General features: G+C 45.7%; 1 long non-coding RNA gene across 1 annotated transcript; it reads left to right on the top strand.

Moving 5' to 3' along the window:
* The first annotated feature begins 840 nt into the window (after window positions 1-840).
* Window positions 841-14373, top strand: LOC119953566. Its single transcript, XR_005458048.1, has 3 exons — window positions 841-1105; window positions 12237-12306; window positions 13952-14373. It is a non-coding gene; the product is annotated as an uncharacterized LOC119953566 (long non-coding RNA).
* Window positions 14374-16956: the final 2583 nt, after the last annotated feature.

Consider the following 16956-nt stretch of genomic DNA (forward strand, 5'->3'; position numbering starts at 1 on the left):
TCCTTATTAAGCTATTGGTCCCCTGTATGTTATAACCCTCATGTGCCTCACAGGGAGGGGATGACCCACTGCCCGTGAAGCTTGTAGAATATGAGCTCCCCTGGTAAGGAGGCTGGGAAACCTTAACAAATTTCATGTGTCTTTGTATAAGGGGCTTTTCACAGTAACTTCATTGAAGCCTACTTGTGACAAAAACAATTATTATTATTATAAATGGAAACGGCCAGTCAGGCATGTACTAGGGAAGATCCAGTCGGGACTTACTGAAGCTGTACATAACAGTTACCGTGCTAAATAAATTACGTTTTTCTCTACAACTCAGTGTGGACTTTTTTCGTTGCCCCTTACAAAACTAACCAAATGCATTATATGGAAATCTTGCCCTTATCTTCAAACCCTTATCACCTGCATTTGTCTGTCCTCCACCTTCATTCCTTCTTATCTTTCTCTGCTTCCAGTTACACTAACAGTCTCCATTGCCTGTTCACCCTGACCAAAGTCAGGCTCTCCGTGTGCCTTCTACACCTCCAATTCCAATCTCAGATTTTATTCCAAAACTCCTGTTGTCCAGAATATTTATCTCTCGATCATCGCCCAGTTTGTAGCCAGGCCTTGATAATGGCGACCATACAATTCACTTGAAGCCGAATTTGGACGCTCTAACTATTCCTTGCGTCCCTTACGCTATGTTTATTTGTGTACCTAGCCTTTATTTAAGTAACTTTCTCTACCCCATCCACAGGACCTGATGGTGTATATTTTGAACTTTGTGGAGGAGCAGTTGTAGAAACCTTGAGGAGCTATGTAGCGCATCCCTTCACCCCTTTGACATTACACATCACAGCCGCAGAGTGCCAGTAGTGGAGGAGAGTATTTATTGCTGGCGGATTGACTGCTGATTTAAGGAAACTGCTTCAGCCTGGATGGTGTCATGTTTCTTGAATGTCACTGCCGTTGCATCCATTGAGACACATGAAGAGCATTCCTTCACACCCCTGGCTTGTGTCTTGGACGTGGCAGTCCTGCTTTTCATCTAATTCAGACCAGCAGATGCCTGCCATGGAAAATAGACCACAGCATATTGGGTAGGAAAGCAGCTAACTAGGTAAGGTATTGGTTGGGAAGAAAAACATCCTGTCTGCAATTATCTTTTCAAAGAACAATATTGAGTGTACCTTGCAAAATAGGCAGTTTCTTTGCCAGATCTGTGTAGGCATTAGTGCATGTTTAAATGTGGTAGTAATGATTACAATCAATGATTTATCATTGCTGTCTGATAAATGAACAAAGTGCACACAGACTCTGACTCAAATGTCGGGTGTCATTTATTTGTTTCACATTCTCAGACACTCCCAACCTGTTGGATCATTTAATTTGGTAGGAAGTTGGCATGTTACCAGACAGGTGTTAAGTCATCACATTTTTAATAAAAATATATTGTGGAGTAATATCTCCAGTAGAATATCTTACTTTCCTGACCGTTTTTGCTCTCTGTCGGTTTATAGACTTCGTAGAACATACAGTGCAGAAGTAGGCCATTCGGCCCATTGAGTCTGCAACGACCCTATTAAGCCCTCACTTCACCCTATCCCCATAACCTAATAACCCCTTCTAACCTTTTTTGGACACTGAGGGAAATTTTAGCATGGCCAATCCACCTAACCTGCATGTCTTTGGACTGTGGGAGGAAACCGGAGCACTCGGAGGAAACCCACGCAGACACAGGGGGGAGAACGTGCAGACTCCGCACAGACAGTGACCCAGCGAGGAATCAATCCTGGGACCCTGGCGCTGTGAAGCCACAGTGCTTAGCCACTTGCGCTACCGTGCTGCCCATTATTTGGCGTGTTTTCTCATTGCATGTCCTCTGTGACCTATTATTCAAAACTTGTAATCTTTGTACAATCGGATTGGACCGTAGCATTCAACCAGTGGAGTTGCAGAAACCTGTCACACTTACCAACCAGCATAGAAGGAGGCCATTTGGCCCATCGAGTCTGCACGGCCCTTGGAAAGAGCACCCCACTTACGCTCACACCTCCACCCTATCCCCGTAACCCCACCTAACGTTTTTGGACTTTAAGGGCAATTCAGCATGGCCAATCCACCTAACCTGCACATCTTTGGACTGTGGGAGGAAACCGGAGCACCCGGAGGAAACCCACGCAGTCACAGGGAGAATGTGCAGACTCCACACAGACAGTGACCCAAGCCGGGAATCGAACCTGGGACTCTAGAGCTGTGCAGAAACTATGCCAACCACTGCGCTACCGTGCTGCCTCTGTGACCCTAATACTCAAAGTTCACAATAAGTAATGTTTCTCTCAGAAGGGTTTGCCATTCTTCTATTCAACTGGAGCCTGGCTTCCCTCATTTTAACTTCACAAACATGCACACACCCAAGGGGCTGGTTCAGCACAGTGGGCTAAACAGCTGGCTTGCAATACATAACAAGGCCATAGCGTGGGTTCAATTCCAGTACTGGCCTCCCCGAACAGGTGCCGGAATGTGGTGACAAGGGGCTTTTAACAGTAACTTCATTGAAGCCTACTTGTGACAACAAGTGATGATTATTATTATATGTAGGAAGACCATTCTATCCCCTGCAGAATTTTCAGACAGGGGAGTTGGGAGCAGTAGGGACATGAAAGGATTCAATACTGAGCAACGTCCAGTCCCATTTTCCCGGATCCCCACCAGCCATGGGAGTGGGTAACTGCACGCCGACATTGATCACAAACAGATTGGAAAAACATTCAATGTTAGAAATATCTGCCAGAGATGCCCTCTCACCAATGCATTTCCATTATAAACCTGAGACCTGAGACACTTTGTCCCACAGTAAAAACTGCCTCTATTTGGCGATGTGTGTATGTCTGTATGTGTATATTGTCTTCATTTGTGTGTGGTTATGTGTCTTTTTTCTTATTCATTCATGGGATGTGGGTGTCGTAGGCTGTGCCCATCGCTAATTACCCTTGAGGGGGCAGTTAAGAGTCAACCACATTGCTGTGGGTCTGGAGTCACGTGTAGGCCAGACCGGGTAAGGACGGCAGATTTCCTTCCCTGGAGGACATTAGTGAACCAGATGGGTTTTTATGACATGGTTATCATTAGACTTTGAATACCAATTTCGCCATCTGCAGTGGGAGGATTCAAACCCGGGTTTATGGTTTCTAGTCCAGTGACAATACCACTATGCCACCACCTCCCCTTGTCTGGGTGTGTGTCTTCTGTGTCTATTGTGTGCAAGTGTTGACATGTATGGATGCCTACATGTTATTTGAGTCTGTGTCTCTGTGCATCCTTCTACAGTTTTTCTTTTCAAGTATTTTTCCAGTTGCCTATTTTATACTCTAGCCCCCTGCCTCGATAACTACGTGTAACAATGCATCTTTCTTCGAATGACTGTGAATATCTTTTCTTCACCACTTTCATCCTTTTCATGATAAATCATATTTGCAATTCATCAAACAATGGAAACAATCTTTCACTATTTGTGCACTTAAACTTTCAAAACCTTGAGGGTCTGTTAGATCCCCTCTTCACCTTCTCTGCTCCTGTTAAAAAAAAATTAGAAACACACCTCAGCAGCAAAATAACACCATTACGCATTACAGGGTATTGCAGACTTGTCCCTGTAAGACACCGCACTAGCAAGATCTGTGAATGTATAGATTTTTGGGGAGAGAGGGGGGGAAGAGGAAGAGAGAGAGAAAGAGGGGGGGGAGGGAAACTGTTCCGACCTCCTATGAAGATGGAACTTGTATTGCATCCAATTCCCTTCCAACACCTCAAGAGTATGAGCTACCCAGGTGACTAGGGGGCGGAGCTTCCTCCCAATTAGAAGAACTCCCCACAGGATATAAACCCCGACCTGGGAGCAGGTCGGGGAAGGTGACCTTGCGGGGACTGGAGAGGAATGGTTGTTGTATCTAGAGTGAGAATGAAGAGAGTTGTATCCTGCCAGCCTAGCCTCTTGTGGAGTCCTTGCCTCGTCCGCAACAGAAACGAGAGAGAGAGAGGGAAACAGGGAAGACAGAGAAAAAGACTGGGGCATGTTGAATTTTCTTGACTCCTCTCTCACTGAACCACCATAATTTTGGTGAAAACTGTGGTTATCAGAATAAAGAAAACTTTATGCTCAGGGTTACAATAGAGAAATGGACTGAAAAAATCCATCCACAGAGAAGTATAGGTTATGAAAATATATTGAAATCCAAGTGTAGCTTCTGGCTTATTGAGTTCAGATGATATTGGTTCCAATTTAGAAGATGACTTCTCCATCAGCCCCTTCCTCATAACTGCTCCCAGCTGTGCTATTTTCTACGATATTGTCTTTCTTTTTCTTTTCTACCTAACTGAACGATCCCCTGTCTGCTAATTTCACAGTGATTGCTGGTTGTTGGACTCTTAAGATCCCATCGGTAATGGGGTGTCTGAGTGTGTTAATCTATTGGTATTCATTTCTTATCTACCTAAGCAATGTGCAATTATTGTCTCCCAACATAATCACAATAGGCAGTGTACAAAGCAAGAGTGTTTTGACTTACATAATGATCCAGGGTCAGTGCCAAGTTGGTTTAAGGCCAGTCTGTCCATGCGTTGGAAAAATGTACTGATGTTTGGAATCCATTTGTTCATTATAGTTCGATGATTCCCAAGCCCCTTTTCTATTTTAGTAAAAAGTTACTGGTGGTGTTTCAGGGTGTGGTAACATCAAAAGTGAGGCACTTGTTTAATGCACTCGGTGTAAGATGTCACAGGTTAACAGCTTTGTCTCTCCTCCCCCATCCCCCAATGATGTTATGAGTTCTGTTGAATGGGGTAGGTTCCTGCAGGGGGCAGTATTTTCCAAATAATGGCTTTGGTGACCATTAAAATATTTCCCCGACACATTTTAAAAAGCAACCCTCCTCTTTATCAAACAATCCTACATGGGCACGGCCAGATCTTTCGCTGGATGATGTTCAGGAATGGGAAGCCTGGTTGATATTTTTTTTCTTCATAGTTCAGTGGTCACTTGTATGCGCTTCAAACGGTTACCCTGCCAGAGGCCAGCGAACTCAACACTGGACTTGCAGTACTGAACTATATCATGTTTTATTGCCTGCCCATTGTTCCATGTGCGATAGTCCAGAGCAGTCTAGTAATTCATGCCTTTGAGAACTTTCCTCCGAATTAAGAATGCTACCTCAACTCAAAATCGTCAGTCGTGGGATTGAAGAATATGAGGAAGGGAGTCTTTCCTTTAATTCTCCTCCTCTAAACGTGGTCACCGCTGCCTGCCTCTGCCCTTCACTATATTATGGATATTGGCTGCTGCGAAGGCTTGACTGCCCACGGGATTCAGGATACAAAGATGGATGATAGAGCCAATTCTCCCTCTTCCAGCACCTCTAACTGCGACACTATTGAATTTGCCTCAACTTCACTCTTGGATTCCCTCGAAGAGCAAAAGGTACCATGGGAAAACAACCCTATAAATGCAATAATTCCCCAACCAGAATAAATGAGTTTGTGTCTGGGCAGGATTAGGCTGGTGGGCAGATCTCCTGCCCTGGCCAACTTCTGGTGGGGATCCTTCCCCTACCCTATATGTCTCTTCAGAACATTTCACTGATGGGGACAGATGGTTATTTGTTGTGTCGAACGTGGAGCTGAAGCAAATCTTCATGAGAAAGAAAAAAGACAACAATCATTTAGCATCTAACTGTAGTAACTCAGTCTGTATTTACCAGCCTAGGGGCTGGGGCTGGTTTAGCACACTGGGCTAAATCGCTGGCTTTTAAAGCAGTCCAAGGCAGGCCAGCAGCACGGTTCAATTCCCGTACCAGCCTCCCCAACCAGGCGCCGGAATGTGGCGACTAGGGGCTTTTCGCAGTAACTTAATTGAAGCCTACTCGTGACAATAAGCGATTTTCATTTCATTTCAGCCTGCTCTAAGCCACGTGCTGGGTAGCATGTTGCTGTTGATCAACCCTGATGTACTCTCTAGATGTCTGTCTGTGGAAAGAGGCTGAGCATGTGTGCCTTGTTCATTTATATGGGTTGTGAAGTGCCCCCTTGTGGTAATGCCACCTCTGGGTATTCTGATTACCCATTGGTTGTGTCCTGTTGTAATGACCCATTGGCTGTAAGTCTGCATGCCATGACATCTCTGGTGCTCCCTCTAGTGGTTACTTAGTTGTAGTGTATTTGCATTAACCCTCGTGTATATACAGTGATGCATATCGCCACGAGGATGGCCAACAAAATGACATGGTGCCTTCTCCTTTATATAATTGTATGAAATAATCAGTGTGAAAGTACTTAGAAACCTAGCAACACTCCTGTGGTGAACTGCCTCTATCTCAGTGGCGCTACTAGACATTAAGAAACCTGAAAAGCAGGCATCACACCAGTCTCTTCTGTCATTGAGATTCATTCCACAGCCTTCCACATCAGAGAAGTGAGCGCACAGGCGTGCTTCATGAAGGAAGTGAAACGAACAGGGAATAAAAATCTGTCACGTTAAAGATGCAATAGTTCATCCAGTTGGCACAATTCCCCTTTTGAGTTGGTGTATAGCTGAAAGAAATCCAGATTTTGTATGGGAGATACGGGACTAATTTCAAAAAGCACAATAATTAGCTGATAAACAGCCAGCAGGCAGTCAATTAATGTCTGAGGGAGGCTATACAAAATGATGCGCTGCACGCTCTAACCTTTATCTTGCTTCTTGAATTACAGAGATTCTACAATGCACAGTATTTAAAGGTCAGCGGGCTGGAAATGTTTTTTGCTGAAAAGTGCTCCAAAAAATCCGTCATTGGTATTCATGCTATTAATTTGAAACCAGGGAAAAGGTTGCTGTGTGCAGTGCACAGGAACTGGGAAACGTACAGCACAATATATCGGCCGACTCACAAGATATTGCAATATCCAAATGCCCAGAGTTCAATCTTTAGCACACAGTCACAGCACCACACCTTAATTTTTCTCACACTTCCCTCGCCCTTTAGAAAACATTAAATAATAAGTTTTTGGTGACTAGAACATTTCACGCTGAAAGCCCTGGAGGTATAGGTGCTCGTGGGTCTATTCGCTTACATATCCAACCTTTTATAAATATAAAAATTGTTGTTCTCTCCTTTGGGTAGAAAGTACAGGCGATGTAAATGTACTGGATATATTTCAGTCTCACTGTGTCCTTTCCATTCCTCCCACCTATCCCTTCTTTCCATTGTGGCTCCAATTTTCCCCAGTGGCTGGAGGTGGGCACAGACTATTTATCTCATTCTTTCCATCTTTTCCGTAGTTAACTCTAAGCTCCTGGTGTCTGCACTTTGTCCTCAAAGCTTTTTGCATTCTACATGTTTGTCCTTCATTCTCATCTTTCATCCACACCCCCAGATGGATGAGCTTTCCTCCCCCTCACCTTACCCACCCTTGGTGCAAGTCCGGTCATGTGCATGCTGTTTTGCACGAACTGGGAATCTGCAAACGGAGCAAAATTGTTAGAACTTCCCACACACAGGCAGAGCATGGGTCGCAAACTAGGGAAAAATAAGCATCGACGTATCCTGTACGATTCTGGCATCTTGCTCTGCTGCTGACTGTGTGCTCTCCAATCCTTGGCAAGGAATGAATCTCTGTGGTGTCACTACATGTGCAGTTTTTTTTTGTGACCTTCCCCATCAGAATGGTACCTGTGCTGCTGGCCCCAGTGTGTGCTGAGCGTCTGTGAAGTGTTATGGGCCAGGGTTTAGAGAACCCCAAAGTGTATCATGGAGTTCCCCTGAACCACAACTTTTAATAGATTGTGGTATGGGGAGCACACAGCCCACGATACAGGTGTGGTACAGCAGAAATGGAAAAGTATTTTTTAAAGCAAAACAATATTTATTCTATGAACTCAAGTTAACCTTTTAAAACATACAGTGAACATCTTAGCGACCATCAATTCAAATACAACCCCCAAAGACTACAACACTAAGTAATCCTTAATAACTTCCCAAACAACATCCAGAAGACAGAAGAAACACTTTTCAACAGAAGCACATCAGGTTAAAGTCACTACTGAGAACATTTATAATTCTGAATTCACCAAATGATCAAGAGATAGTCTTTTGATGGCAGCGAGAACAGCAGTACACCTGCTCTGTCTGGCTTCAGCTCCAACACTGAAAACGAAACTGAAACACACCCTGCAGCCTGCTCAAAAACAAAAATAAAAAACTGACAGACAGCCCAGCTCCACCCACTCTCTGACATCACTGCAGTAGTAAACACCCATTTCTTAAAGATACTCTCACATGACAGAAGGAACACTAAACTGACCTGACATCGTCCTGTCGGCCTCCGCAATGCCAGGGTGTCAAATTTGGACCTCGCAGATCCAGATATTTGTACATTTCTCTGTAAGCAGCAAGAATTAAACCGCAACGGGAGCCCAACACTGGCATTCCTTAAACATCCAAAATTACAGGTTAGAGCATTTTGAATCATTCCTGCTTTTGCAAAGTGTCTGGACATACTCTGGGGTGTTGTTGCAAGGTCTGTGATGAGTTTCTGTATTTTCCAGAGTGTGCTGTTGCACCTCCACAGGGTTATCTGCTACCCAAGGGATGGGGACGGCAGTGACCGAGCCTGTGGGTCTGCAACAAGACAAGGGGATGCTGTGAAGAGGCAAGATCCGCATGATGCCCTCCGCCAAGATGGAGCCATGCTCCTTGGCAGTGCCATGCCAGGAAGCTGTCTGACATCTTAGTATGCATGCCCATCAGTGCTCTCCTGCATGCTGCCTCATCGGGGTCCTGTGCAGCAGGATTCACCTGCAATCTCTGCTACATGAACCACCCTTTACAACTGCTCTGCCTGCAGCTTACTTGTGTTGCAATAGCTCACCAAGTGTTGATCCCCACATCCTACCACGTTACAAGGTAAGTGCAGTGCCAGTAACTACGCTGGTGGGTGCGAGTGACAGATCAAGCGGCAGGACCTCTTTACTGGTGCTGTTCTGTTGCTGTTTTCCTCTTTGAGCAGCTGTGGCTGTTCCTGGGAATTCAGAAGGGGAAGGCTGGCACGTGGGAAGGTAATTCTTGTGGGATGCAATGGGTCCATGGTCACACCATTAGTAGCTTGTTCATCACGCCAGATTTCAGGATTAGGATGAGCTAGAAGTTGCAAAGGGGACAAAAATTTAAACTCGCTGCTCTCAGCTATCGGGCTCTGTTAGAACTGGCCTCATGCTGCAGAGAACCATCTCCTCTGCAGGACCATCATCCTTGACCACCACTAACCCCCTCTTCCTCACCAACAGCAGTTTTGCTCTGCTCCTTTCTTGTCCTTCAAGAGACAGGACAGAACGCCAGTGACTGTGTTGTACTGTGCTTGATTGATAGGTTTAACACAGTTGAATAGCTGGAGGCATGCGGCAGCAGGACAGAGGTATGAGGCTGGTAACAATGGTGGGTGTGAGGATGAGGTAGAATCTCTGGTGTTTGGGATGAGTCCTGAGTGACAGGGGTGATGCTGGGAATGACGAGAGTGAGGTACATTGAACCGCGTGAGTCATAGGAAGCTGTATTCAATAACGTGAGTACGCTCAGGTCAATGGACTTCCCTTGGCACTTTACGATTAAGAGTCACATTGGACTCAAATCATTAACTCTGGTTCTCTCTCCACAGGTGCTGCCGGGTCTTTCCAACACTTGCTGTTTTTATTCCTCTTGAACGCTCTCTGTTCTCATTTTCCATCTTTTAAACCCCAGAAAATATTATTCAGTGCACCGCCCCTTTAAGAGGCACAGCCTGCCTTTACAGTCTGTCTGTACCAGGTACTCTGAGTCCAACATTACAGAGGATGCTACAATGATGGTAATAAAATGAGAGCATCAAGCTTACATAGTGCCCAGCTCCCATATCCGGGATGTGGGTCGGGTCATGAATCGTGACCCTCCACACCTAAAAACTAGGGCAAATGAATTTTTAGCCTCACGTGTCTCAATGTTTCTCTGCGGACGTTGTGACAGAAGTAAATTGGGACCATATTCTCTGCAATTTGTCAAATGCAAAGTAGGCGATACTTTGGAGTGGAGGACATCTGGATGAAACAGACAGTGGGGAAAATGATCACGCAGGTTGTAGGACCATGATTGAAATTGGTGTGAAATGATGAAGGGCGCATGACCCAGGGCGGCAACTTTCTGTTGTTGCAACTCAAGTGCTATTGCAGCAGGTGTACTAGTGAACATTTTGTCTCTCATGGTATGTTCTGCACACTTGAGCAGCACAAAGTACCTGGAAAAGCAGTTTAATCTAAAAGCTAAATTGAACACAGTTAGCACTTTCTCTGAAGTGTGTTGGCTGCGCAGGTCAGCCATGGTAGACTGGCTGGCTCACCATGGTCTGATCAGAGTGTAAAGTGTGCATGGCTCATATGTCCCCCCCCCCCCCCCCCCCCCCCCACCACCTCAACCCCCTTCCTAATGCCTAATAGTATTTCAAAATATTACTATGCCTGACCTTTATGGAGCATTGCAATAGCAGCCCACGTATAACCATTCCTTCAATGATGTAGCTGGAGGGATCTATGCAAAACCAGATCCTTTCAGCTCAGCCACCATGTTGCATGCACGTATAATCTCCCTCGCTATTGGCTGTACAGTGCCACTCTGGCCTGTCTATATGGCCTTGACTGAACGGTATAATCTTCCTGACAATTTTAACTCCTCACCCACACTCTTTTCCTTGTACATGACATGAGGGAATCAACTCAAACAGTACGAGTGACCTATTTCAGGGCCTTGACCCAGGTAATCAGATTGGACAGGAAGGTACTAGATTTATAATTTCCTTTTTAAACACTTCCCTGTCACCCTACTTTACTCACTGAAGCCTATGAGCCATTCACATTGTTATGAATTGTCATGAAGGAATATTGCAACAACTTCTTTTTCTCTAGCTGGGACCGAGGAAATGTTGCCAACACTTGGTTGCCCAAACATGCTTCACATTTCGCGGTACACATTAGCACTCACTCTCATCCTTGCAACACCATCTCAGGTACATCTACCTCTAGGGGATTTAAGTTGTGACTGCCATAGAGGACCACGTGGTTCATTGTCATGTCAACATCGCTAAGACTTACAAGTGAAGTTTCCTTGGGGCCCCACCAGATGCAAACATTTTGTGCCCCTCCACCTTCACTCCCCTGCATGTAAATGATTGGGCAGCACGGTAGCACAAGTGGATAGCACTGTGGCTTCACAGCGGCAGGGTCCCAGGTTCGATTCCCCGCTGAGTCACTGTCTGTGCTCCATCTGCGCGTTCTCCCCGTGTCTGCGTGGGTTTCCTCCGGGTGCTCCGGTTTCCTCCCACAGTCGAAAGACGTGCAGGTTAGGTAGATTGGCCATGATAAATTGCCCTTAGTGACCAGGTTAGGAGGGGTTATTGGGTTACGGGGATAGGGTGGAATGACCAGGTTAGGAGGGGTTATTGGGTTACGGGGATAGGGTGGAAGTGAGGGCTTAAGTTGGTTGGTGCAGACTCGATGGGCCAAATGGCCTTCTTCTGCACTGTATGTTCTATGATTGATAGTTGATGAAACTCTATCAGCCAGTGATAGAAGTTGCCTCCGGGCTTAAGATGCTGAGGGCCTGCTTGCTTGCAGTACCCTCCCATTGGTGAAGGTCAGGAGGGACCCAGAGAGGCCTCAAGTGAGGCATTTAAATTTCATGACATAAGCTTGATCAAATATTGCTTTCTTGTTAAAAAAAGGCTCCTTTAACTTCGTTAAAATTGCCACTTTTTCCCCAGCTGCTAATTCAACAAAACTATGTCAGAGAGTTGGACTGACTGAACAGAAAATGCAGGCCATATTTATTCAATATATCTCAGGCAGCCAAAAATAACTTAACAAAGTGGAACTTTGGGGAGCTTTCTTCACTTCAATCTGATGCATACTCTTCCTGTGCTATTTTCTATTTCCGAAGTTTGCATCGTGTCCCAGAAAGGGAATACAATTAGTTGCCAGGGTTTTCAAATGACCTCAATCTATCAGAAGATGAGCACAATTTCATCACACACCCAGGTAAGCGTTGCCCATTCCCCCTGTGGCATTAACGTATTCTGACTTACTCCATTCTTGGGTGCCTAAGGGGTTTAGGGATTTCTCCCACCGTTTCTCTTGATGATAGCAGTGGGACTAGAGCAATGCAGTGCCGTAATCCCTGTTGGCTTTCCCTTTTCAGTTCTCCCGGGAAAGCGGACAGAATCGAGGAAATTGATCCCAAGCGAATGATCAAAACTCCAGAATCTCAGGTAACTGAAATTAATGCTGATTCCTTCAGTCACCATTAGTCCAAAATTCTAAGTGGCAGCAGATAAAGGTAATAGTTCTTGATTTTCACAGGAAAACACATGGATTGTGAAATAATGTGAAAAAGCATTGATAGGATCTCCAAAAGTTGAGGTGGATTTCTATCTATTCACTCATCCTAATGACTTGCCCTTCGCCAATGAACTCACTCGAGGCAATGTGCAATTATCTGACTGAAAGAGAACATAGATTCCTGGCAATAACTATACCATAGTTCTCTCGGTGCCATGACTGTACTCCAATTCCATACAACTTGTTGTCTGCAGAATTGTGGCTGCTGCCATTCATGATCTTGCTGTGATGCCTAGTCTGGTCATTTTATTTTTTGTTCTCAAGCACCATCCCTCTCTCTGATAACAGCCTGAGATCAAACCAGTTTATTGTCACATTTGACTCTAGCACTGTGGCTTCACAGCTCCAGGGTCCCAGGTTCGATTCCCGGCTTGGGTCACTGTCTGTGCGGATTCTGCACGTCCTCCCCGTGTCTGCGTGGGTTTCCTCCGGGTGCTCCGGTTTCCTCCCACAGTCCAAAGGTGTGCAGTTCAGGTGGATTGACCATGTTAAATTGTCCCTTAGTGCCCAAAAAGGTTGGGTGGGTTTGCTGGGTTAAGGGGAAAGGGTGGAGATGTGGGCTTGGGTAGGGTGCTCTATCCAAGGGCCGGTGCAGACTTGATGGGCCGAATGGGCTCCTTCTGCACTGTAAATTCTATGATTCTAGACAGGTATCATGATCGGCACAGGCTTGGAGGGCCAAAGGGCCTGTTCCTGTGCTGTATTGTTCTTTGTTCTTATTTTGTTTTTATTAAATTTAGTGTACCCAATTATATTTTCCAATTGAGGGGCAATTTAGCATGGTCAATCCACCCAACCTGTACATCTTTGGATTGTGGGGGCAAAAGCCACGCAGACATGGGGAGAATGTGCAAACTCCACACTGACAGTGACCTGGATCCGGGATCGAACCTGGGACCTCCGCGCCGTGAGGCAGCAGTGCTAACCACTGTGCCACCGTGCTGTCCTTACTCTTTGTTCTTATTATGAATTTGCCTATGGCCTCACAACCCTCTGAGATTGCTGCAGTCTCTAATTCTTACATCTTGAGCATTCCCAGGCAGGAATTCCCCGAATGTTGGGATTCTATGATCCCACCGGCTGTACATCTCCGGGGGGGGGGGGGCTCTGATGTGGCCTGGCCCGCGATCGGGGCCTACCAATCAGCGGGCCAGCCACTTCCACGTTGTAGCCCTGCGCCATATTGCGTTGGGGCCAGCACGGAGAAGGGAGTGACTGTGCATGCATGGACCCCGCGGCGCCAAATTTGCACCGCGATCAGCAGGTGGAGCAGTGTGGGTCGCTCCAGTGCCGTGCTGGTCCCCTGTATGGGCCAGAATTGCTGATCCTGAGGCCGTGTTGACGCAGTCGAGGAACACGACGGTGTCCCCCCCCCCCCCCCCCCCCCCCCTTGCCCCGAAGGATACAGTCAAGAGAAAAGTGTTAATAACATCTCGAGTGCTTTGAGGAAAATTGATCTGGTTCTTAATGGACTTACACGGATAACTAATTCTTGTGTTTTGTTATTCGTCACAGGTCGACCCGATGGTAAATTCAGTGCTGAGGAATATCAGCCCTGTGAAGGATATAGACAAGATACACCCAGAATATGACCTCGTGTTGAGTCACTTCCCGGAGCGAAGGAGAAACATTTACACTGAGTGTACTGCCAAATTTAGTGCAAAAATTAGGAAGGATATCAGAAAGGAAATATAACCTGCCAATGAACGGAGTATTATGGACATTGTAAATCCAGGTCAGATCTTGGCTGGTGCAGCACGAGGGTGTTTAGTCCTGTAAGGGTTATGTGGGACTGGGGAAACAGTAGCGCCCACATTATGATGCAGAGAGCCACATTGGGTAAGCAGAGTGTGTCAGGGAGTCTCAGAGATGTTGGTATGAAGAGAGCACCTGGCCTGGACCGTATCCTGTATTTATGAATATAAAGAGGATAAAATTAGTAATGTTATTAATGAACAATTATTGTTCAACTATGAAAGTTTCTAGACCTCTTTGAAGTGGGGGGTCCAGCGATGATACCTCTTAAAACTGAATAGTTAGCATGCCACTAGAGTTACATAAGTTACTTTATTAAGGGTTGAGATTAACGTTGAATCCCACCCCCCCCCCCCACCCCCCCTTCACTCTTCATGGGATAACAAACAATCTTACAACAACTGGGAGAGTCAGAGTGCTAAGAGGATTGTTATAACCCCCACAAGACCAATGGGGCGACCCGATCGATCTTCCTGTGGGGCTGATGGGTAGCGAGCCCCCCCTGCTGAGGGGCGGGGGCCCAAGAGTGGGGCGGGTTAATTCTGCCAAATAAAAGTTGCCCAAGAGGGAGCCAGCAGCTCAAGCCCATGCCGGTTGCTCATCATTTTGGGGCTCCTCATTGACCACATAGAACATAGAACAGTACAGCACAGAACAGGCCCTTCGGCCCTCGATGTTGTGCCGAGCAATGATCACCCTACTCAAACCCACGTATCCACCGTATACCCGTAACCCAACAACCCCCCAACCTTACTTTTTAGGACACTACGGGCAATTTAGCATGGCCAATCCACCTAACCCGCACATCTTTGGACTGTGGGAGGAAACCGGAGCACCCGGAGGAAACCCACGCACACACGGGGAGGACGTGCAGACTCCGCACAGACAGTGACCCAGCCGGGGACCGAACCTGGGACCCTGGAGCTGTGAAGCATTTATGCTAACCACCATGCTACCGTGCTGCCCATTGCTAACCACCATGCTACTGTGCTGCCACAATAAGGATAAAATTTGATGGCAAAGCTCCCTTTCTCTTATCTCTTATTTTCTATCCCTCAGTCATTATAACTGTTAGTTTACATTCTGGTTACCCACGGCTGCTTATAAGAATGTTGTTTTCATACTTCAATTAACATTCACCGGTTACATCCCTGTTAAATTTCTGAAACATTTCTTCCCCCCCCATCCTCTGACAGAGATTTTGTCGGCAACAGTAAAAACATCTACTGATATCTTGCGGTAATCATGTAAGCCAACATATTGTACTCTCTCTGGCTCAGTCCCAGTCATTTACCACTGAGTCATATGCGAGCTATTAACTATTTTAAATCCCTGCAAAAGTCACGAGTATCTTGGCAGAAAGTCCTCTGCTTCGCATCTCAGGGCGAAACAGCATCTTGTGCCGTTTCTGAGACCCAAAATTATTTGGTACGGAGTGAAGTTAGATTACAAACCCATAATCGGATCCAAACTGCTCCAATTGTGGCCTATTACATTCCATTTCATTTTGACTATGTCCAATTCAGATCAATTGGTTTCACAGTGACAGATGTTAGAACTGATAACACCTGGAGCTGTCTTGAAGAACATAATAAAGAATTCAGAAGCACCATAACCTGAGACCAGTATTTAAATTCTGATTTCCTCAAAGTGCTTGAGCCTGGGAATTTGATCATTGCTTCAACCCTTGCTATTCACAGGTGTGGGCAAAAACATTCGTTTCACCGTGTGAGGCTAGTGTCAAACAGCTGATTATAATTTGTAATAATAATAATCTTTGTTGTCACAAGTAGGCTTACATTAACACTGCAACAAAGTTACTGTGAATAGCCCCTAGTCACCATATTCCGGCGCCTGTTCGGGTACACCGAGGGAGAATTCAGAATGTCCAAATTGCCTAACAGGACGTCTTCGAGGACTCGTGGGAGGAAACTGGAGCACCCGGAGGAAACTCACACAGACACAGAGAGAACCTGCAGACTCCGCGTAGACAGTGACCCAAACCAGGAATCAAACCTGGAACCCTGACGCTGTGAAGCAACAGTGCTAACCACTGTGCTACTGTGCTGCCATAGAAGTGTAGAACACAGCTTGCATTCTAAAGTCTGTTTGCCGGCATCACTTACGGGAAGATTTAGGAATGTATTCTGATATGACTCATAGCAGAACATTATGGTTCTTACACATTATGCATCAATCCAAAAAAAATAACAAACCGCACAAAACTTTACATAAGCACCTTGTGACTCAGACCTGTTTTTCCTTAGGTAACCAACACATCAACCTGGCAATACCTTTGTTTGGGTATGATGACAACAGGATATATTTGAATAGGGCATTGTCTGCATTTAATACAAATATATTTAATTGCCTCCCTCAATGTTTTGTGTAAATTGTTCTCAAAGGCATGGGAGGGTGAAGCTCTTCCACACTGAACAGACACGCACAGACTTTTTGTCGGTAAATGCACAGCCCAGCAGCAAGAAATACAGAAGTTCCTCAGTGAGATATCCTGCTGTACAATTCGATAAAGCATGGAAACACGTGATTGTGATTCATTGCTTCCAATGTAGTCAGACGGATGCATGTCTGTTAATTTAAATGACTACAGGGTACAGACAGCACAAAGTGAACTTTAGGTTGGCTGCATGCCTGACAGGAGAGAATTTCCAGGTTCAAGCTGCGCCACCATTTAAAACAAGCTTGCATCTCTTAAATGGGAAGGGATTGAAGCAGCATTGTAAAATCACAAGACACATGACAGA

Source organism: Scyliorhinus canicula, chromosome 18, assembly GCF_902713615.1.
Source record: "Scyliorhinus canicula chromosome 18, sScyCan1.1, whole genome shotgun sequence".
NCBI lineage: Eukaryota > Metazoa > Chordata > Chondrichthyes > Carcharhiniformes > Scyliorhinidae > Scyliorhinus > Scyliorhinus canicula.